The following is an 18,194-nucleotide window of genomic DNA, read 5'->3' on the forward strand; positions in this document are numbered from 1 at the left end:
TATTTTCACAGGTAAATTGTTTGAGATTCCTAGTATAGCAGGAGAATCCATGAGAAATTATATAAGTGGGCTCTCTCTTTTTCCTGTTAGATAAGTAAAAGTTGTTCATTATTAATTGTAATTATTTTAATATTTATATAACTTAGACAATGCAAGTAGGAAGATATTTAATTTACAAGCTAAGAGCTCATCACCCATGATATGGAACAGAGAATATGACCATGGATCTGAGCCATGAGTTGGGGCAGAGAATACTTACATGGGCAGTTTTCTGGGAGAAATAAAAGATGGCAGAGATTCGTTCCATATCAAATGGTCTTATCTGGAAGTTAGCATTCACAGCAGCTGGTTCCTCTATTATGCAACTGTTTGACTAGTGTGATGGACCAACTACCTTTAGGTAGCAAAATTCTAGTTCATATTTTATTTGTGTACTTGTAAAGAAAAATAAATGACCTTCTCTATCATGCTTTCTTCGAATTAGGACCAGGAGAGAGCTTTGCAGACCATGGACAAAAATTGGGGTCAGGAGGCATACTTTCATTGTCATAGCTGAAAGGGACACTACTGGAACTTAGTGAGTAGAACCACAGAAATTACCCATCATGCCACAGTGTTCAGATCAGCTTAGACCCTTTTTCTGTTCCCTTTAAAACAAAGACACACACACACACACACACACACACACACACACACACACACACACACCACCCTATCAACTTAAAAGCAACACAAGGAAAGAAACCATGTGGGGCAGCAATCTTTGCTATGTGTGTGGGGATGTCCAGGAAATAAAGCATGCTTGCAGGGGCAGAAGATAGTGCATAGTCCCTTGCCTTGGAGTTTTTTCTATCCATTCTGTGACCTAAGTTCCCTCCACTGTATACACTTTACCTGTGATGCTGTGTAGAACACTCTAGGCTGTCTATGGACAAGAGCACAGGTGCCTGTTCCAAGCATTAGGCTGTTTGACTGTTGACAGAGGTCAGAATATACCAGGCCATTGTTCCCATGAGGGAACATAAACTCCGAACCCTCCTCTTTACCAGATCTGTTCTTCTCTCCTCCTGGCTAAGACTAACTCCTGCAGTAGGCCTTGAGTTCCATCCATGCCTGTTACAAGGACTCCTCCAAATCTTCTCCCTCCCCTTCTCCTTCATTTGCTGCCTTCCCACAAGCTCCTTCTTGTAGCGTCTGTCTTCCACACAGCAAACATTTCCTACTTCTGGGCACTTGCACAGCCGTGTGTATTGTGGCCCATTTGCAATAACCAAGATGCATGGAATCAACCACAAAGCCCAGCGACCCATGAATGACTAAAGAAAATGTGGTACAAACATAGGACTCTGGTCCAGCCACAAGGATGAAATCCTGCCACGTACAGCACTATAGAAATGGATGACAATTTGTACAAGGGTCAGATACAGAAAGGCAGGCCCCATATGTACAGGTCCATTTGTAGATCCTGAAAGAGGCAACAACTCAAGAGCATAGCCACAACTGTTAGAGATTATGAGTTGCTGGGTTTATGGTAAAGGGGTGCACGGCATGATCAATACGTGCTGTGCATAGGGAAATATCACGTCGGATACCATTAATAGGTACAATTAATATTTGTCAATAAAAAGTTTAAAAATATAGATCTAGCATCAAGTCAATAATATTGGTATCACCATCATCATCAACATCATTGTTGTCTTTGGTCCTCTGCTGTGCTGGAGATTTGATACTAATTTCTAGAGAGACCAAGTAAAGAGACAACACGTCATCCCTAAAATATTTATGACCTTCTTTCTGTGTGCCAAGACTTTGGTGAGATCGCACATTGATCCAGAATCTCCTCTTTGTGCCCAAGTCTTGCAAGATCAAGCACCCAGAGCAGGGGCTGCCAATCAGAGCTTATAAGCCGAAGTCTGACAGCTAAATGACAGCCTGTCAGCTTACAACATCCTCTTGCACCACATCCTTTCTTAGAGCTGAGAATGAAAATGAATGAACTCATGTTGAATATAAGGTGTTGCCAAACTCCTACCACTACAAGGGGGCTGCCCACAACGGTAGCATGTTCCTGCAAGTAGAGCTACCTGGGGCCTTCCAGTAGAATGCATGGGATGTTCTGCACATTCAGTTTGAAGGTCTCTAAGTGCTGGGATGAGGTTTATTGAGAAAACTTAAAAAGCTAATTAGGTTCCGCCAGGCCATAAGGAAAAGGTTTACTAAATGGAGATGAGAGGCAAAAGTTACTTGATAATTATTTGAAGAGAGATATTTGCAGATTAAAGTCACACTCTCTTCACCTATTAAATTAACAAGTGTTAGGGAAAAAATGTATTAACCAGCCTAGTAGCTCTGGCCAAGGTCTAAAGATCTAGAACGCTCTCCTTCATCACAATAGAAACACAAAGTCATTCCCTTGCAAGGAGAAATCTGTCAGTAAATAGCACAGCCATGCACCTGGTCACTCTGGTCTTTGGAGGTTATATAACAAAACCATAAAGAATAAGAAGAAGTACATAATGATGCCCCTCAAACACTGTTCATAGCACCAAAGTAGAATCAAGCACAGTACCTTCCGATAAGGAAACAGACCACAAAACCTAACTCATCTATTCAATGAACATTTACTTAACACCTCTATTTCTGAGTACTATGTTATGTCAGCTTAACAAAACAATTCTTCAAATTATTAGTAAAAATTCTTTTTTGGGGGGGGGTTATTCCATCTAGCAGATGACACAGATGTAAAAGTCTACCATGAAGAGAAATCAAGGTAGAAGTAAAAGCAGTTCCGGGGGTCAGGCACTGAAGCAGAGGAAAGCTGTTCAGTGGCTTGCTCTCTATGGCTAATTCAGCTTGCTTTTGTATATGATCCAGGACCACCTGCCCCATGGGGGCACTGCCACAGTAGGCTGGGCCCTCCCACATTGATCATTAATCAAGAAAGTGCTCCACAAACTTGCCTACAGGCCAGTCTGATAGAAGAAGCATTTCATTAATTGAGGTTCTTTCCTCCTAGATGACTCTAACTTATGTAAACTGGACTCAGACTAACCAGCACACAATTATATAACAACAATTGCATTAACAATTGTGTTGTTATAGCAACAATTGTGTAAAAGTCACTTTATTGGGACTGGGAAGACAGTTCTGTGGTTAAGAGAGAGACAGGCTTTCCAGAGAACCTGAGCTTGGCTGCTGGCAACCCAGTGCCACACCAGCCTGTAACTCCAGCCCCAGAAATATCTGACGCCGTCTTCTGGCCTGTAAGGGCAACAGCACTCACATGTGCATATATATATATACAGACATACACAAGTAAACACAGTTAAAAATAACAATACTAGTTCTTGGGGGTCGGAGAGATGGCACAGAGGTTTTGAAACTTGCTGTTCTTGCAGAGGTTCTGGGTCCAGTTCCCAGGAACCAGATGGTGACTCACAGTCGCCCACAATTCCAGTTCCAGGGGAGTATGATAGCCCCTTCTGGCCTTCATGGGCTCCAAAGTACACACTTACACACAGGGTGAAAAAACCACTCATACTTATAAAAATAAAATAATAAATCTAAATAAAATCTTCGAAAGGTATTTATTTACATGTGTATTTTATAAACAACTGATTAAATAAATAATGTAAGTAAGTAAAAGGCCATGGCAAAGGCTTGCGGCTCTTATCACAGGCTCTCTGCCCCGACACCCTTAAGATGATGTTAACACACTAATGGAAAAGTGTTTCCACGCTCCTGATCTAGAGCAGCCTTTGTTCCTCGAAGCTATCACATGCATTTTAAGACCCTGATGGAAGTTACAAGACTTAACGGATACAGAAAAAGAAAACAAGGTAAAGTAAATAATTCAGGAAATAACTGCAGTCCTGAGACTATGCGACTTAAAAGTCAATACAGCGTCCTTTCTGTTCCCAGTCTCCATATCGTGTAGGCTCTGGGCCTCTGGGCCTCTGGGCCTCTGGGTCCACCTTTTTCTTTGGTAACTGGATTAACATCATCTGGAAACTTCTGCAGTGGGTCTCTCTCCTCGGGTGAGTCGTTCAGTGAGTCAAAACGGCCAACAGGCAGCTTTGACTTCTTGAGGGCTTGCTTCCACAGGATCAGGCTTTCCTTCTTGCTAACTCATTTTCCTCAAAGAATGATTCAGAAGAGATGATCTTGTTGCTCTCCAGACGGAAGCCATCTGTGATACAGAAAGGATTGTGGAGACCATAGCACCAGCTCCCACTGCGTCTGCCAATAAACTTCTTAGCATAAAATGTGAAAGGAAATTTATGAAGCCGCATATCGGCCATGATGGCACTGATGCAAAATAAGTGATTTTATTTTCTTATTTCAATAGAAATATCAGCAAATCAAAACCACTGGTGGTTCTTCAGGGAGACGACTTCAGAATGATGTCCTTTGGCATGATTTATTAATTTATACTCTGTATAATAAAGAAAGATCTAATTAAACGTGCAAAACTTCTGATCTTGTTGCTGTCTGTCGGCATGCACTTGGCCTGCTCAGGTATGCTGGATCACAGAGGCAAAAGCTATGCAGGAAGTGAGGAGAGCTCCGAGTGAATGTGCGTTGTTTGCCTGGATGATGCTGTGTCAAGAACCGCAGTGCCTCGGGCCTGCGGGAATGGTTGACATGAGGATGTTGGTAGTGTGTGCAGAAACACAGGTTTTCTCCCTCCCCAGATGATTGTGGCCCAAAGACACCTATAGTCACTGCTTCTATTAAGATTAGCCAGGCCTGTTTCCTTGTTAATAACGCTACCTATGCACTAATGCCTCCTCCCCGTTCAATTGTAAATAAACACACTGAGTTTCTGGGATGCCGCAGCTTCTCCACCCAAAAACACAGGCTTCCCTGTGTGTGTCTTTCCTTCTTACCCTCATAGCCCCAGGTCAAATAAAGTTCTGGAGCCAATCAGGACATGACCACCAGCTCCTGCCTAATCTTGGCCACTAGAAGGCTAGGTTCTATGAATCCAAGACTGCCTGTCCAGGAAGCCTCTTCTTTACCCTCTCTGCTTTGTTTTAGTGTGGCTTTCTCTGTTATAATTTAAAACACAAAGGAACACACTGGATTTATTTCACAAGACAACCATTCATTCTCTTCCTGTGAAAACAGGGAGACAGAGGTCGTGCTTGATCCCTTTGGGAGTCCTTCAGAAGTGGCAGCACTCAGTCTGCATCTGACTTGCTCACCTCCAAGTCACACAAGTGGATTTGGGTGCAAGTTCCCATGAAGTTGTGTGAATGGTAGAGCGAGAAACCTGGACTCTAATAGAAGCAGAGTATAGGGACAGAAGCATGCCGCTAGGTGAAGCTTTCCACATGAGCTAAGTTCGACCCTACCTGAACTCTCACCTGTGCCCAGCAGCTTCCTGGGCCCTAGACACAACTTCTCAGAGGGTTCACCTGGCCCAGGGGAGAGTCTCACCCAGGGAAACGTGTCCTTCTCTAATACTTGGAGACATGCCCTCCCCAGTCAGAACTTGTTCACTTTGTATCTGCTAGAGATGAATAACTGTTTAGCTGCAAGTAATGTCTATTCCTTGATCTCCTGCAGCCACAAAAAGAAGAAAGAAACGAAAAGAAAGAAAGAAAGAAAGAAAGAAAGAAAGGAAGGAAGGAAGGAAGGAAAGAGAGAGGGAGAAAGGGAGAGGGAGAGGGAGAGAGGGAGATGGGGAGAGGGAGAGGGAGAGGGGAGGAGATGGGGAGAGGGAGAGGGAGAGGAGATGGGAAGAGGGAGATGGGGAGAGGGAGAGGGAGAGGGAGATGGGGAGAGGGAGATGGGGAGAGGGAGGTGGAATGAAGAGTAAGGGAGAATTTTTTCCTTTTCCTTTTCTCCAAGTTTGATTCTGGAGATGTATTTCCAAATACTTCCTTTGAACGACAACCTCTTTTAAAGGCCTTGAGTTTTCCCAACTATATTTTCAATAACCATGGCATATTCGTGTGTTCAATGTACCTGTACATCTTGGAAGGACATGCATCTGGGCATGCTGGCACATAGCATTAATCCCAGCACTCAGGAGTAAGAGTCACCTGGGTCCCTGAGTTTAAGGTCAGCTTGGTCTATAGAGCGAGTTCCAGGACAGCCATAGATACACAAACTTTGTCTAAACAAACGGTCTGGATAAAATGGAATGGGAAAGAGTGCTAATGTCTGCTTATCTCCTGATTTTTCTGTTAGCTGGGCACATACTGGTTCCTATGGGGGAGGACTCAAAGATCTGACTGTGTGCTACCCACAATGGAGGTGTCATCAACTGTGATTGTTCATGAGCAGATGCAGTGGCCTGAATCCATCCATTCCAGCCTCTTCTCTCTCACGATAGAATTATTTTTATTGTGGCACACATACATCACACAGTGTGTGTATGTATATGTGTATGTATATGTTGTGTATACACATGTTACATGTACTGCAACATTTGGCATTTCCACTGTCTAACAAATCAGTGGCATTAAGTATATTCATAACATTGCAAAACCATATGCCATCAATTTCTGCAATCTTTCATCATCTCAGAGACTTTGTGTCACCAAGCACAAGGCTCCCCATTTCCTCTCCAACTCTTAGCACCTGTTCTTCCATTTAACTTTGTCTGCATGTCACCATTTATGTGTGATTGTACAGTGTCTGACTTCCTTAACTTAGCACAATTTCTTTAAGGTTCACCCCTGTTGTAGCATATATTTTATCCCTTAATAAAATATTTAATAATATTCCACAGGATGGGCACATCCTTTTTTGGCTCCTCTGACTTGTTGATGGGAATTCAGATTGTTCCCACTCTGATTTTTTTTTGAGAATTTCTTACATGAATACTGTATTTAAATTATTCTCCTCCATCCATTTTATCCCATATCCCTCCTATTCCTTCTCAAATTCTTGATCTCTTATTGTTTAATTATAATTATCACCCCTAGAAGAGGAGCCATGGGCAATCAATTGCTGCAATGAGAGAGAGAGAGAGAGAGAGAGAGAGAGAGAGAGAGACAGAGACAGAGACAGAGACAGAGACAGAGACAGAGACAGAACAGACAGACAGAAACAGAGGGAGAGATGGGGACCTAGAGACACAGAGACACAGACATCATTCTTTCCAAAGGTTATACCTAAACACATATGAGTCGGATTAAGTGATCTCGCTATGTTGTGTTAATAAACATGTGCAGATGTATGTCTAACAATTTATGACTAAAGAATAAGAGGCCATGAATTTGTCCCCATACATTTGGCCATCATGTATCATGCTGCTGCCAGTCATTCTGGCTGTCCCTACTCTTAGCAGTGATGTTCAAAGTGCTAACAATAGGGTTGAGGGTTTGTTACACTTAGTTCTATCTTCATTCTTCTCTCCATTTTACAGATGGGGAAACTGAGGGTTACTTCTGGTTGCAGGATTTTTAGACACTGCCATAGTGACCTGGATCAGCAGGTTCAGTCCTTTTCATGAGGAGAGTCACAGAGATGAGACAAGCTTATGGCTCTGCAAACTCAGTGGTTTGGCTCACCAGTGGACTAATGGCAGTATACAAAGCATGTCAGACCCACAGTTGCTTCATCCCAGAGAGCATTACTGACAACCTCACACCCTGAGATCCAAGTATGAGGTTTCAGTTTAGAAATTTGCTTTTTCTGAACATTAGTGATGAATATTCTTCCAAGTTTATGAAGACACTGATCTTTTAGATCAATAGTCAGACCTGGACAGTGTTCCTAAGGCCAGCATGTGCCATTTCAAGTGAAGGAAGACTTAGAAGCATCCCTTGTCCAAGTGGAAGGGTTGGCTGTCATTCATCTTCAGTCACACAAGGTCGTGGTTCATTGTAGCTACTGCCTGGGGTCCCATGCCATTTTCTGCCTGCCTGCTCTCTCAGGACATTCCCTAGGGCTCAGAGGCTTGGGCTTGTTCACTGAGCACCCAAGAGCCAAGTTCAATCTGCCTACCAGACTTTCTCCCTTCCTATTCCCAAATGCACACTCTACCCTGCCACATATCAACCTCATATTTATATTCCTAAACTGATGGAGGGTTTAGCCAAGAGAAGCTAACATGCTCTGTTTCAGAGGTCCATAGCATTCTCAAACACAGAAAGAATTACAATGGCTTTCTTTTTCCCAGAAACATTGTAAGGAAAATGAAAGGAACCTTCAGTCACTTAAAAAAAAATAGATAGGCAACACCCCGCGAGCGATAGGCAACACCCCGCGAGCAAACCTGAGCCTGGGGACCACAGGTAAGACAAACTTTTCTGCTACAAACGACTTGCCTGGTGATCTCGGGTCACACAGAGGCGGAGTTCCTCTGGGGCCGGACACTTCCGGTGTTTGGCCAGAGTCCCAGACCAGCGGAGGATCCCTGCCTTCAGCAGCTCTCTGCTCCCAGGCCCCCCGGAGGGGAGTTCTGGCCGCCTGGTCGGGCGGGCACTCCTGAGGCAGCAGAGCGGAGGAGACCACCAACGCTGCCCACCTCTGCCCACATCCCTGGCCCAGGAGGATACTGTATACGCCTCTGGGTACCCGTGAGGAGGGCCCAGGAGCAGCAGATCCACTGCTTCTGAGACACCGCACCTGAAGGGACCGACCGGATAAACAGTTCTCTGCACCCAAATCCCGTGGGAGGGAGAGCTAAACCTTCAGAGAGGCGGACACGCCTGGGAAACCAGAAGAGACTGCACGCTGCACACAGTACTGACCCCAGAGGAAAACAAAAGCTATCTGGAACCCTGGTGCACGGAACCTCCCGGAAGGGGCGGCGCAGATCTTCCTGGCTGCTGAGGCCGTGGAGAGCTCATAGGCAACACCCCGCGAGCAAACCTGAGCCTGGGGACCACAGGTAAGACAAACTTTTCTGCTACAAACGACTTGCCTGGTGAACTCAAGACACAGGCTCACAGGAACAGCTGAAGACCTGTAGAGAAGAAAAACTACACGCCCGAAAGCAGAACACTCTGTCCCCATAACTGGCTGAAAGAAAACAGGAAAACAGGTCTACAGCACTCCTGAAACACAGGCTTATAAGACAGTCTAGCCACTGTCAGAAATAGCAGAACAAAGTAACACTAGAGATAATCTGATGGCGAGAGGCAAGCGCAGGAACCCAAGCAACAGAAACCAAGACTACATGGCATCATCGGAGCCCAATTCTCCCACCAAAGCAAACACGGAATATCCAAACACACCAGAAAAGCAAGATCTAGTTTCAAAATCATATTTGATCATGATGTTGGAGGACTTCAAGAAAGACATGAAGAACTCCCTTAGAGAAACACAGGAAAACATAAACAAACAAGTAGAAGCCTACAGAGAGGAGTCACAAAATCCCTGAAAGAATTCCAGGAAAACACAATCAAACAGTTGAAGGAATTAAAATGGAAATAGAAGCAATCAAGAAAGAACACATGGAAACAACCCTGGATATAGAAAACCAAAAGAAGAGACAAGGAGCTGTAGATACAAGCTTCACCAACAGAATACAAGAGATGGAAGAGAGAATCTCAGGAGCAGAAGATTCCATAGAAATCATTGACTCAACTGTCAAAGATAATGTAAAAGCGGAAAAAGCTACTGGTCCAGAACATACAGGAAATCCAGGACTCAATGAGAAGATCAAACCTAAGGATAATAGGTATAGAAGAGAGTGAAGACTCCCAGCTCAAAGGACCAGTAAATATCTTCAACAAAATCATAGAAGAAAACTTCCCTAACCTAAAAAAAGAGATACCCATAGGCATACAAGAAGCCTACAGAACTCCAAATAGATTGGACCAGAAAAGAAACACCTCCCGTCACATAATAGTCAAAACACCAAACGCACAAAATAAAGAAAGAATATTAAAAGCAGTAAGGGAAAAAGGTCAAGTAACATATAAAGGCAGACCTATCAGAATCACACCAGACTTTTCCTCCAGAAACTATGAAGGCCAGAAGATCCTGGACTGATGTCATACAGACCCTAAGAGAACACAAATGCCAGCCCAGGTTACTGTATCCTGCAAAACTCTCAATCAACATAGATGGAGAAACCAAGATATTCCATGACAAAACCAAATTTACACAATATCTTTCTACAAATCCAGCACTACAAAGGATAATAAATGGTAAAGCCCAACATAAGGAGGCAAGCTATACCCTAGAAGAAGCAAGAAAACTAATCGTCTTGGCAACAAAACAAAGAGAAGAAAAGCACACAAACATAACCTCACATCCAAATATGAATACAACCGAAGCAATAATCACTATTCCTTAATATCTCTCAACATCAATGGCCTCAACTCCCAATAAAAAGACATAGATTAACAAACTGGATACAACGAGGACCCTGCATTCTGCTGCCTACAGGAAACACACCTCAGAGACAAAGACAGACACTACCTCAGAGTGAAAGGCTGGAAAACGACTTTCCAAGCAAATGGTCAGAAGAAGCAAGCTGGAGTAGCCATTCTAATATCAGATAAAATCAATTTTCAACTAAAAGTCATCAAAAAAGATAAGGAAGGACACTTCATATTCATCAAAGGAAAAATCCACCAAGATGAACTCTCAATCCTAAATATCTATGCCCCAAATACAAGGGCACCTACATAATAAAAGAAACCTTACTAAAGCTCAAAACACACATTGCACCTCACACAATAATAGTAGGAGATTTCAACACCCACTCTCATCAATGGACAGATCATGGAAACAGAAATTAAACAGAGACCTAGACAGACTAAGAGAACTCATGAGCCAAATGGACTTAACGGATATTTATAGAACGTTCTACCCTAAAGCAAAAGGATATACGTTCTTCTCAGCTCCTCATGGTACTTTCTCCAAAATTGACCATATAATTGGTCAAAAAACGGGCCTCAACAGGTACAGAAAGATAGAAATAATCCCATGCGTGCTATCGGACCACCACGGCCTAAAACTGGTCTTCAATAACAATAAGGGAAGAATGCCCACATGGAAATTGAACAATGCTCTACTCAATGATAACCTGGTCAAGGAAGAAATAAAGAAAGAAATTAAAGACTTTTTAGAATTTAATGAAAATGAAGGTACAACATACCCAAACTTATGGGACACAATGAAAGCTACGCTAAGAGGAAAACTCATAGCGCTGAGTGCCTGCAGAAGGAAACAGGAAAGAGCATATGTCAGCAGCTTGACAGCACACCTAAAAGCTCTAGAACAAAAAGAAGCAAATACACCCAGGAGGAGTAGAAGGCAGGAAATAATCAAACTCAGAGCTGAAATCAACCAAGTAGAAACAAAAAGGACCATAGAAAGAATCAACAGAACCAAAAGTTGGTTCTTTGAGAAAATCAACAAGATAGATAAACCCTTGGCCAGACTAACGAGAGGACACAGAGAGTGTGTCCAAATTAACAAAATCAGAAATGAAAAGGGAGACATAACTACAGATTCAGAGGAAATTCAAAAAATCATCAGATCTTACTATAAAAGCCTATATTCAACAAAACTTGACAATCTGCAGGAAATGGACAATTTCCTAGACAGATACCAGGTACCGAAGTTAAATCAGGAACAGATAAACCAGTTAAACAACCCCATAACTCCTAAGGAAATAGAAGAAGTCATTAAAGGTCTCCCAACCAAAAAGAGCCCAGGTCCAGACGGGTTTAGTGCAGAATTCTATCAGACCTTCATAGAAGACCTCGTACCAATATTATCCAAACTATTCCACAAAATTGAAACAGATGGAGCACTACCGAATTCCTTCTATGAAGCCACAATTACTCTTATACCTAAACCACACAAAGACCCAACAAAGAAAGAGAACTTCAGACCAATTTCCCTTATGAATATCGATGCAAAAATACTCAATAAAATTCTGGCAAACCGAATCCAAGAGCACATCAAAACAATCATCCACCATGATCAAGTAGGCTTCATCCCAGGCATGCAGGGATGGTTCAATATACGGAAAACCATCAACGTGATCCAATATATAAACAAACTGAAAGAACAAACCACATGATCATTTCATTAGATGCTGAGAAAGCATTTGACAAAATTCAACACCCCTTCATGATAAAAAAGTCCTGGAAAGAATAGGAATTCAAGGCCCATACCTAAACATAGTAAAAGCCATATACAGCAAACCAGTTGCTAACATTAAACTAAATGGAGAGAAACTTGAAGCAATCCCACTAAAATCAGGGACTAGACAAGGCTGCCCACTCTCTCCCTACTTATTCAATATAGTTCTTGAAGTTCTAGCCAGAGCAATAAGACAACAAAAAAGGAGGTCAAGGGGATACAGATCGGAAAAGAAGAAGTCAAAATATCACTATTTGCAGATGATATGATAGTATATTTAAGTGATCCCAAAAATTCCACCAGAGAACTACTAAAGCTGATAAACAACTTCAGCAAAGTGGCTGGGTATAAAATTAACTCAAATAAATCAGTAGCCTTCCTCTACACAAAAGAGAAACAGGCCGAGAAAGAAATTAGGGAAATGACACCCTTCATAATAGATCCAAATAATATAATAAAGTACCTCGGGGGTGACTTTAACCAAGCAAGGAAAGATCTGTACAATAAGAACTTCAAGACTCTGAAGAAAGAAATTGAAGAAGATCTCAGAAGATGGAAAGATCTCCCATGCTCATGGATTGGCAGGATTAATATAGTAAAATGGCCATTCTACCAAAAGCGATCTACAGATTCAATGCAATCCCCATCAAAATACCAATCCAATTCTTCAAAGAGTTAGACAGAACAATTTGCAAATTCATCTGGAATAACAAAAAACCCAGGATAGCTAAAACTATCCTCAACAATAAAAGGACTTCAGGGGGAATCACTATCCCAGATCTCAAGCAGTATTACAGAGCAATAGTGATAAAAACTGCATGGTATTGGTACAGAGACAGACAGATAGACCAATGGAACAGAATTGAAGACCCAGAAATGAACCCACACACCTATGGGCACTTGATTTTTGACAAAGGAGCCAAAACCATCCAATGGAAAAAGATAGCATTTTCAGCAAATGGTGCTGGTTCAACTGGAGGTCAACATGTAGAAGAATGCAGATCGATCCATGCTTATCACCCTGTACAAAGCTTAAGTCCAAGTGGATAAAGGACCTCCACATCAAACCAGATACACTCAAACTAATAGAAGAAAAACTAGGGAAGCATTTGGAACACATGGGCACTGGAAAAAATTTCCTGAACAAAACACCCATGGCTTATGCTCTAAGATCAAGAATCGACAAATGGGATCTCATAAAACTGCAAAGCTTCTGTAAGGCAAAGGACACTGTGGTTAGGACAAAACGGCAACCAACAGATTGGGAAAAGATCTTTACCAATCCTACAACAGATAGAGGGCTTACATCCAAAATATACAAAGAACTGAAGAAGTTAGACAGCAGGGAGGCAAATAACCCTATTAAAAAATGGGGTTCAGAGCTAAACAGAGAATTCACAGCTGAGGAATGCCGAATGGCTGAGAAACACCTAAAGAAATGTTCAACATCGTTAGTCATAAGGGAAATGCAAATCAAAACAACCCTGAGATTTCACCTCACACCAGTGAGAATGGCTAAGATCAAAAACTCAGGTGACAGCAAATGCTGGCGAGGATGTGGAGAAAGGGGAACACTCCTCCATTGTTGGTGGGGTTGCAGACTGCTGCAACCATTCTGGAAATCAGTCTGGAGGTTCCTCAGAAAATTGGACATTGAACTGCCTGAGGATCCAGCTATACCTCTCCTGGGCATATACCCAAAAGATGCCCCAACATATAAAAAGACACGTGCTCCACTATGTTCATCGCAGCCTTATTTATAATAGCCAGAAGCTGGAAAGAACCCAGATGCCCTTCAACAGAGGAATGGATACAGAAAATGTGGTACATCTACACAATGGAATATTACTCAGCTATCAAAAACAATGACTTTTGTGAAATTCGTAGGCAAATGGTTGGAACTGGAAACTATCATCCTGAGTGAGCTAACCCAATCACAGAAAGACATACATGGTATGTACTCATTGATAAGTGGCTATTAGCCCAAATGCTTGAATTACCCTAGATGCCTAGAACAAATGAAACTCAAGACGGATGATCAAAATGTGAATGCAGATCGCTCATGAGAGACACAGACAGAATACAGCAAATACAGAGGCGTATGCCAGCAGGAAACCACTGAACTGAGAACAGGACCCCTGTTGAACAATCAGAGAAAGAACTGGAAGAGCTTGAAGGAGCTCGAGACCCCATATGTACAGCAATGCCAACCAACCAGAGTTTCCAGGGACTAAGCCACTACCCAAAGACTATACATGGACTGACCCTGGACTCTGACCTCGTAGGTTGCAATGAATATCCTAGTAAGAGCACCAGTGGAAGGGGAAGCCCTGGGTCCTGCTAAGACTGAACCCCTAGTGAACTAGACTGTTGGGGAGAGGGCAGCAATGGGGGGGGGGTTGGGAGGGGAACACCCATAAGGAAGGGGAGGGGGGGGGATGTTTGCCCGAAACCAGGGAAAGGGAATAACATTGAAATGTATATAAGAAATACTCAAGTTTAAAAAAAAAAAAAAAAAAAAAAAAAAAAAAAAAAAAGGCAACAACTTCCCACACTGTCTCTTTTCTTGGAGCCAATGGCCTTGGGTTAAATCAATTGAACAAGAAAGGTAAGACCTAAAGTCTAAAGTTCCTTTCTTATTTATTGCAAATTTAATCTGTTGCAAACATTCTGTTTGTGTTCTCTTCAACTAGCCCATGACAATTGCCATTCTGCCTGCTATTTCTTCTAAACTTAAGTTCCTCAGATTCAAAATTTAAGTTGGACCATTCAATATTTGTCTTTCACTGCCTAGCTTATTTCACATAGCATACTGTCTTTCAAGTTTATCTTCTTTGTAGAGACAATCAAGATTTCCTTGTGATTTGAGGCTAAATGTAATTTCATTATTAGTGCCACATGTGCCACTCATTCATCCACTGGTGGACAGGTGAGTTGAGTCTGTATTCTCACCAAGGTACATAATACAATGAGCATAGATGTCTATTGTGAATGCTGATTTCAATCCCTTAGGGTACTTCCCAGAACTGAAATCACTAGGTATATTAGGAGATTTTTGTTAAACTTTTATAATTCTTTTAAATACCAAAGCAAACACATGATCCATGTAGTCAACAAATTCATCTCATCTACCTCTTACCTTAATTTTCTTTTTAAACCAGTCTAGCTACATAGCCCAGGCTGGCTTCTAATTTCTAACCTCCTTGCCTTTGCCTCCTCATTGCTTTTTAGATATGTAGCAGCGTGGCAAACACACTTTTTTTAAATAGAAGCGAAGTCGTATTAGTAACAATTTTAATAGAAGCGAAGTGATTGTGTATTATGGTTTTAGGTGAAATTTACTAGACAGCTACTTTTATAGAGCATTTTCTTAATTTGCAAGTAACCATTTATATCTTTTTCTTAACAAAATTGTCTATTTCATTCCTTTGCCAGTTTTGTTTATTATTTATTTGACTATTGTGATTTTTAATTTCTTACTTATTTTGTATATTGATCTCCTATCAAATGTGTGCTTTGGATGTATTTTCTATTTGCTTAATTCAAAATTTCCTTTGTGATATAGTAGCTCTGTAATTTGGGTGCAAACAAATTCATCATCTGTTTTTGTTTTTTCCATCTGTACCTTTGGAATCATATCCCAAATGATTATCGAGACCACTCTGGAAACCACTTTTTGATATTTTTTTCTTAGTAGTAGTGTGTGTGTGTGTGTGTGCATGTGTTTGTGCGTGTGTGTGTGCGTGAGTGTGTGTGTGTGTGTGTGTGTGTGTGTGTGTGTGTGTGTGTGTGTGTGTGTGTGTGTTTCAAGCCTCACAATTAAATCTCAGGCATTTTGCCCTGAATTTTTGTATGGTAAAAAAAAAAAAATAAGCATGCTGTCAGTGCTCTGTAGCCTGCTAGCTGATTCAATGATATTTAAGATAGAAACAAACACAGTGTGGAATAAGAGGAAACCTATGTCTGCATCATTGATTTGAATATGATTTACAAGATGGGATGAAATCACCAACTTCTGATGCTCGGCCAAAAAGAGATTATAAATAGCTCCAGATGTCACAGCCACAAATCCAAATGTTAACATCACATCTTAAAAGTGAACATTTTTTAATACTGAAAAGGTGTGTGAGGGAGGTCTAATATGTCAAAAAAGGGATGCTCATTTGTTTGTCAAGAAGGCAGTGAATCAGTTGGCCGTGTTGCTGTGAACTTGCATAAGCTCCTTGGAGCTCACCATTGTGATTCTTCCTGGGACATAAATGTTATGGCATGAAGTTTTCTAATAAGTCTACAGTTATGAGGATGCAGATTATGATGATGGTGGTGGTGGTGGAGATAAAAATACATTTCTAATGATAATGAGATGCATAGAAACAGACTCTATACCCATTTCGTAGGAAGACAATTTACAGCATGTAACTCTCCCTACCTTGCCCATTTGGATTTGTCTCCGGTATGGTACCATCTGTCCAAAATATCTGTCATCTCACTGATTATCAAAGTCAATTTATGCAGTGGGGAGGATCTCTGACTTTCACATATCTTTCTGACAACCTGTCTTGTCTCACTCAGAAGAGGTATAGTTATACATGGGCAAATTTTTGAAGGCCATATTACCCACGCTTAAAATTAGAATACCTAGAATCTAAAAAATAAGACTATAAATATTCAATTGGGGTAACCTTTGAACTGTCTGGAGGAGTGACCTTAGAACTGTCTGAGGGAGTGACCTTTGAACTGCCTGGAGGAGTGATGATGGCTGGTCATTAGCTTCAAGAAATCATTAGCCTCGAGTCCAAGGGTAATCATTAAATGCTAATATCTGCATAGCATTTCCATGTCCAGAGCATTCTATTGCCAAGTAGTTGCCGCATTACCATAAGTAAGGATTTATGAGCTATATATCACTTCTGAGGCATTCTAGATTGTTTATTATTTTAGCATTCAAATTATGATATTTAACTACTGCAGGATATTTGATCATAGTGGACCCCAAGATTGTGTTATTTACTGGAAAAAAACTGTTTTTAGTTGTGATATAGCTCAGCCCTTAGCGTACTTCCAATACCAAACAATGTTAGTTTGTAGAAGGAAGCATCCATGTTTGAAAGTGATGTCTAATTGAGTGGCAGACAAAGTGATGAATGAGAGATTTGACAGACTAGGGTATGCCCAACTTTCACAGGAGGAAGGAAGAATGAGAAGTTACTTAATGGGCATTGCAGAGACAGAGGAGGAGGCAGGTTTACTGGGACATACAGAGACAGGTCACAGAGGGGGAACAAGCTAGAAATAGGTGAGGACAGAACAAGTCAGAGAATGAGGAGGAGACAGAAGATTAAAACGTATCGCCAAAGTTAGTATGAGGCTGAGCAGAGTAAAAAGTCAGAGGCTGAGAGAGAAAGAAATCAGATTAAACCAGTTAGTGTGGAGAGGAGTTTTGAGCCAAAATAGTTGAACTGAATCATCCAGCCAGAGCTCAGAAAGAACTGGAAGGGATGAGCTTATTCAGGCATTAAGTCTCAGAGGCAGAAAACATTCTAGGTCTAGATAAGATGGTACAGAGGCTAGAAGCTTCCAGGACAAGACCTAGGATAGCACATGGTGTAAGCCTCCAAAATAACAAGAGAATAACAAGATGTATCTAGAGAATAAAAGATACATCTAAATTTAATAGGTGTAAAATTCCAAGTGTATAAGCCAATAGATTCAGAATGTTCAACTGATCTCATACCTTTCATCACTGGAAGCTGTGAAAATCTCCTGGGATTTGGGGGTGTCATGGTCAAGAATGGAGCACTACTAGAGAGTCAGTCACATCTCTTCTTTATCCAAGACAGGGCAGAATATTCCTGCTCTGCTCTTTCCAAACAGGAGCCTTCCTCCTGGCCCATATTTAACTGGAAGGGACAACAATAGAACTCAGTTATGAGATTTCATGGTAGACCATGCAGGAGATCTCACAGCCATAGCCACTAAGAGCTACAGAGTCAGCCTTGCTGTAGAACCATTATCCATCACAAATGAGACTATGCCATTGACTAGTTATGTTACCACCATCACCCCCAAAACAAAGAAGAGGTTCATCTTGGTTTTTGGGTTGGGTTCATTGTCAGGTGTGTCACCTT

At 41.6% G+C, this 18,194-nt stretch overlaps 1 pseudogene; it reads right to left on the minus strand.

The window, feature by feature from the left end:
- Positions 1-3,887: 3,887 nt before the first annotated feature.
- Positions 3,888-4,219, minus strand: LOC116895591 (annotated as a pseudogene).
- Positions 4,220-18,194: the final 13,975 nt, after the last annotated feature.

Source organism: Rattus rattus, chromosome 3 (assembly GCF_011064425.1).
Source record: "Rattus rattus isolate New Zealand chromosome 3, Rrattus_CSIRO_v1, whole genome shotgun sequence".
NCBI lineage: Eukaryota > Metazoa > Chordata > Mammalia > Rodentia > Muridae > Rattus > Rattus rattus.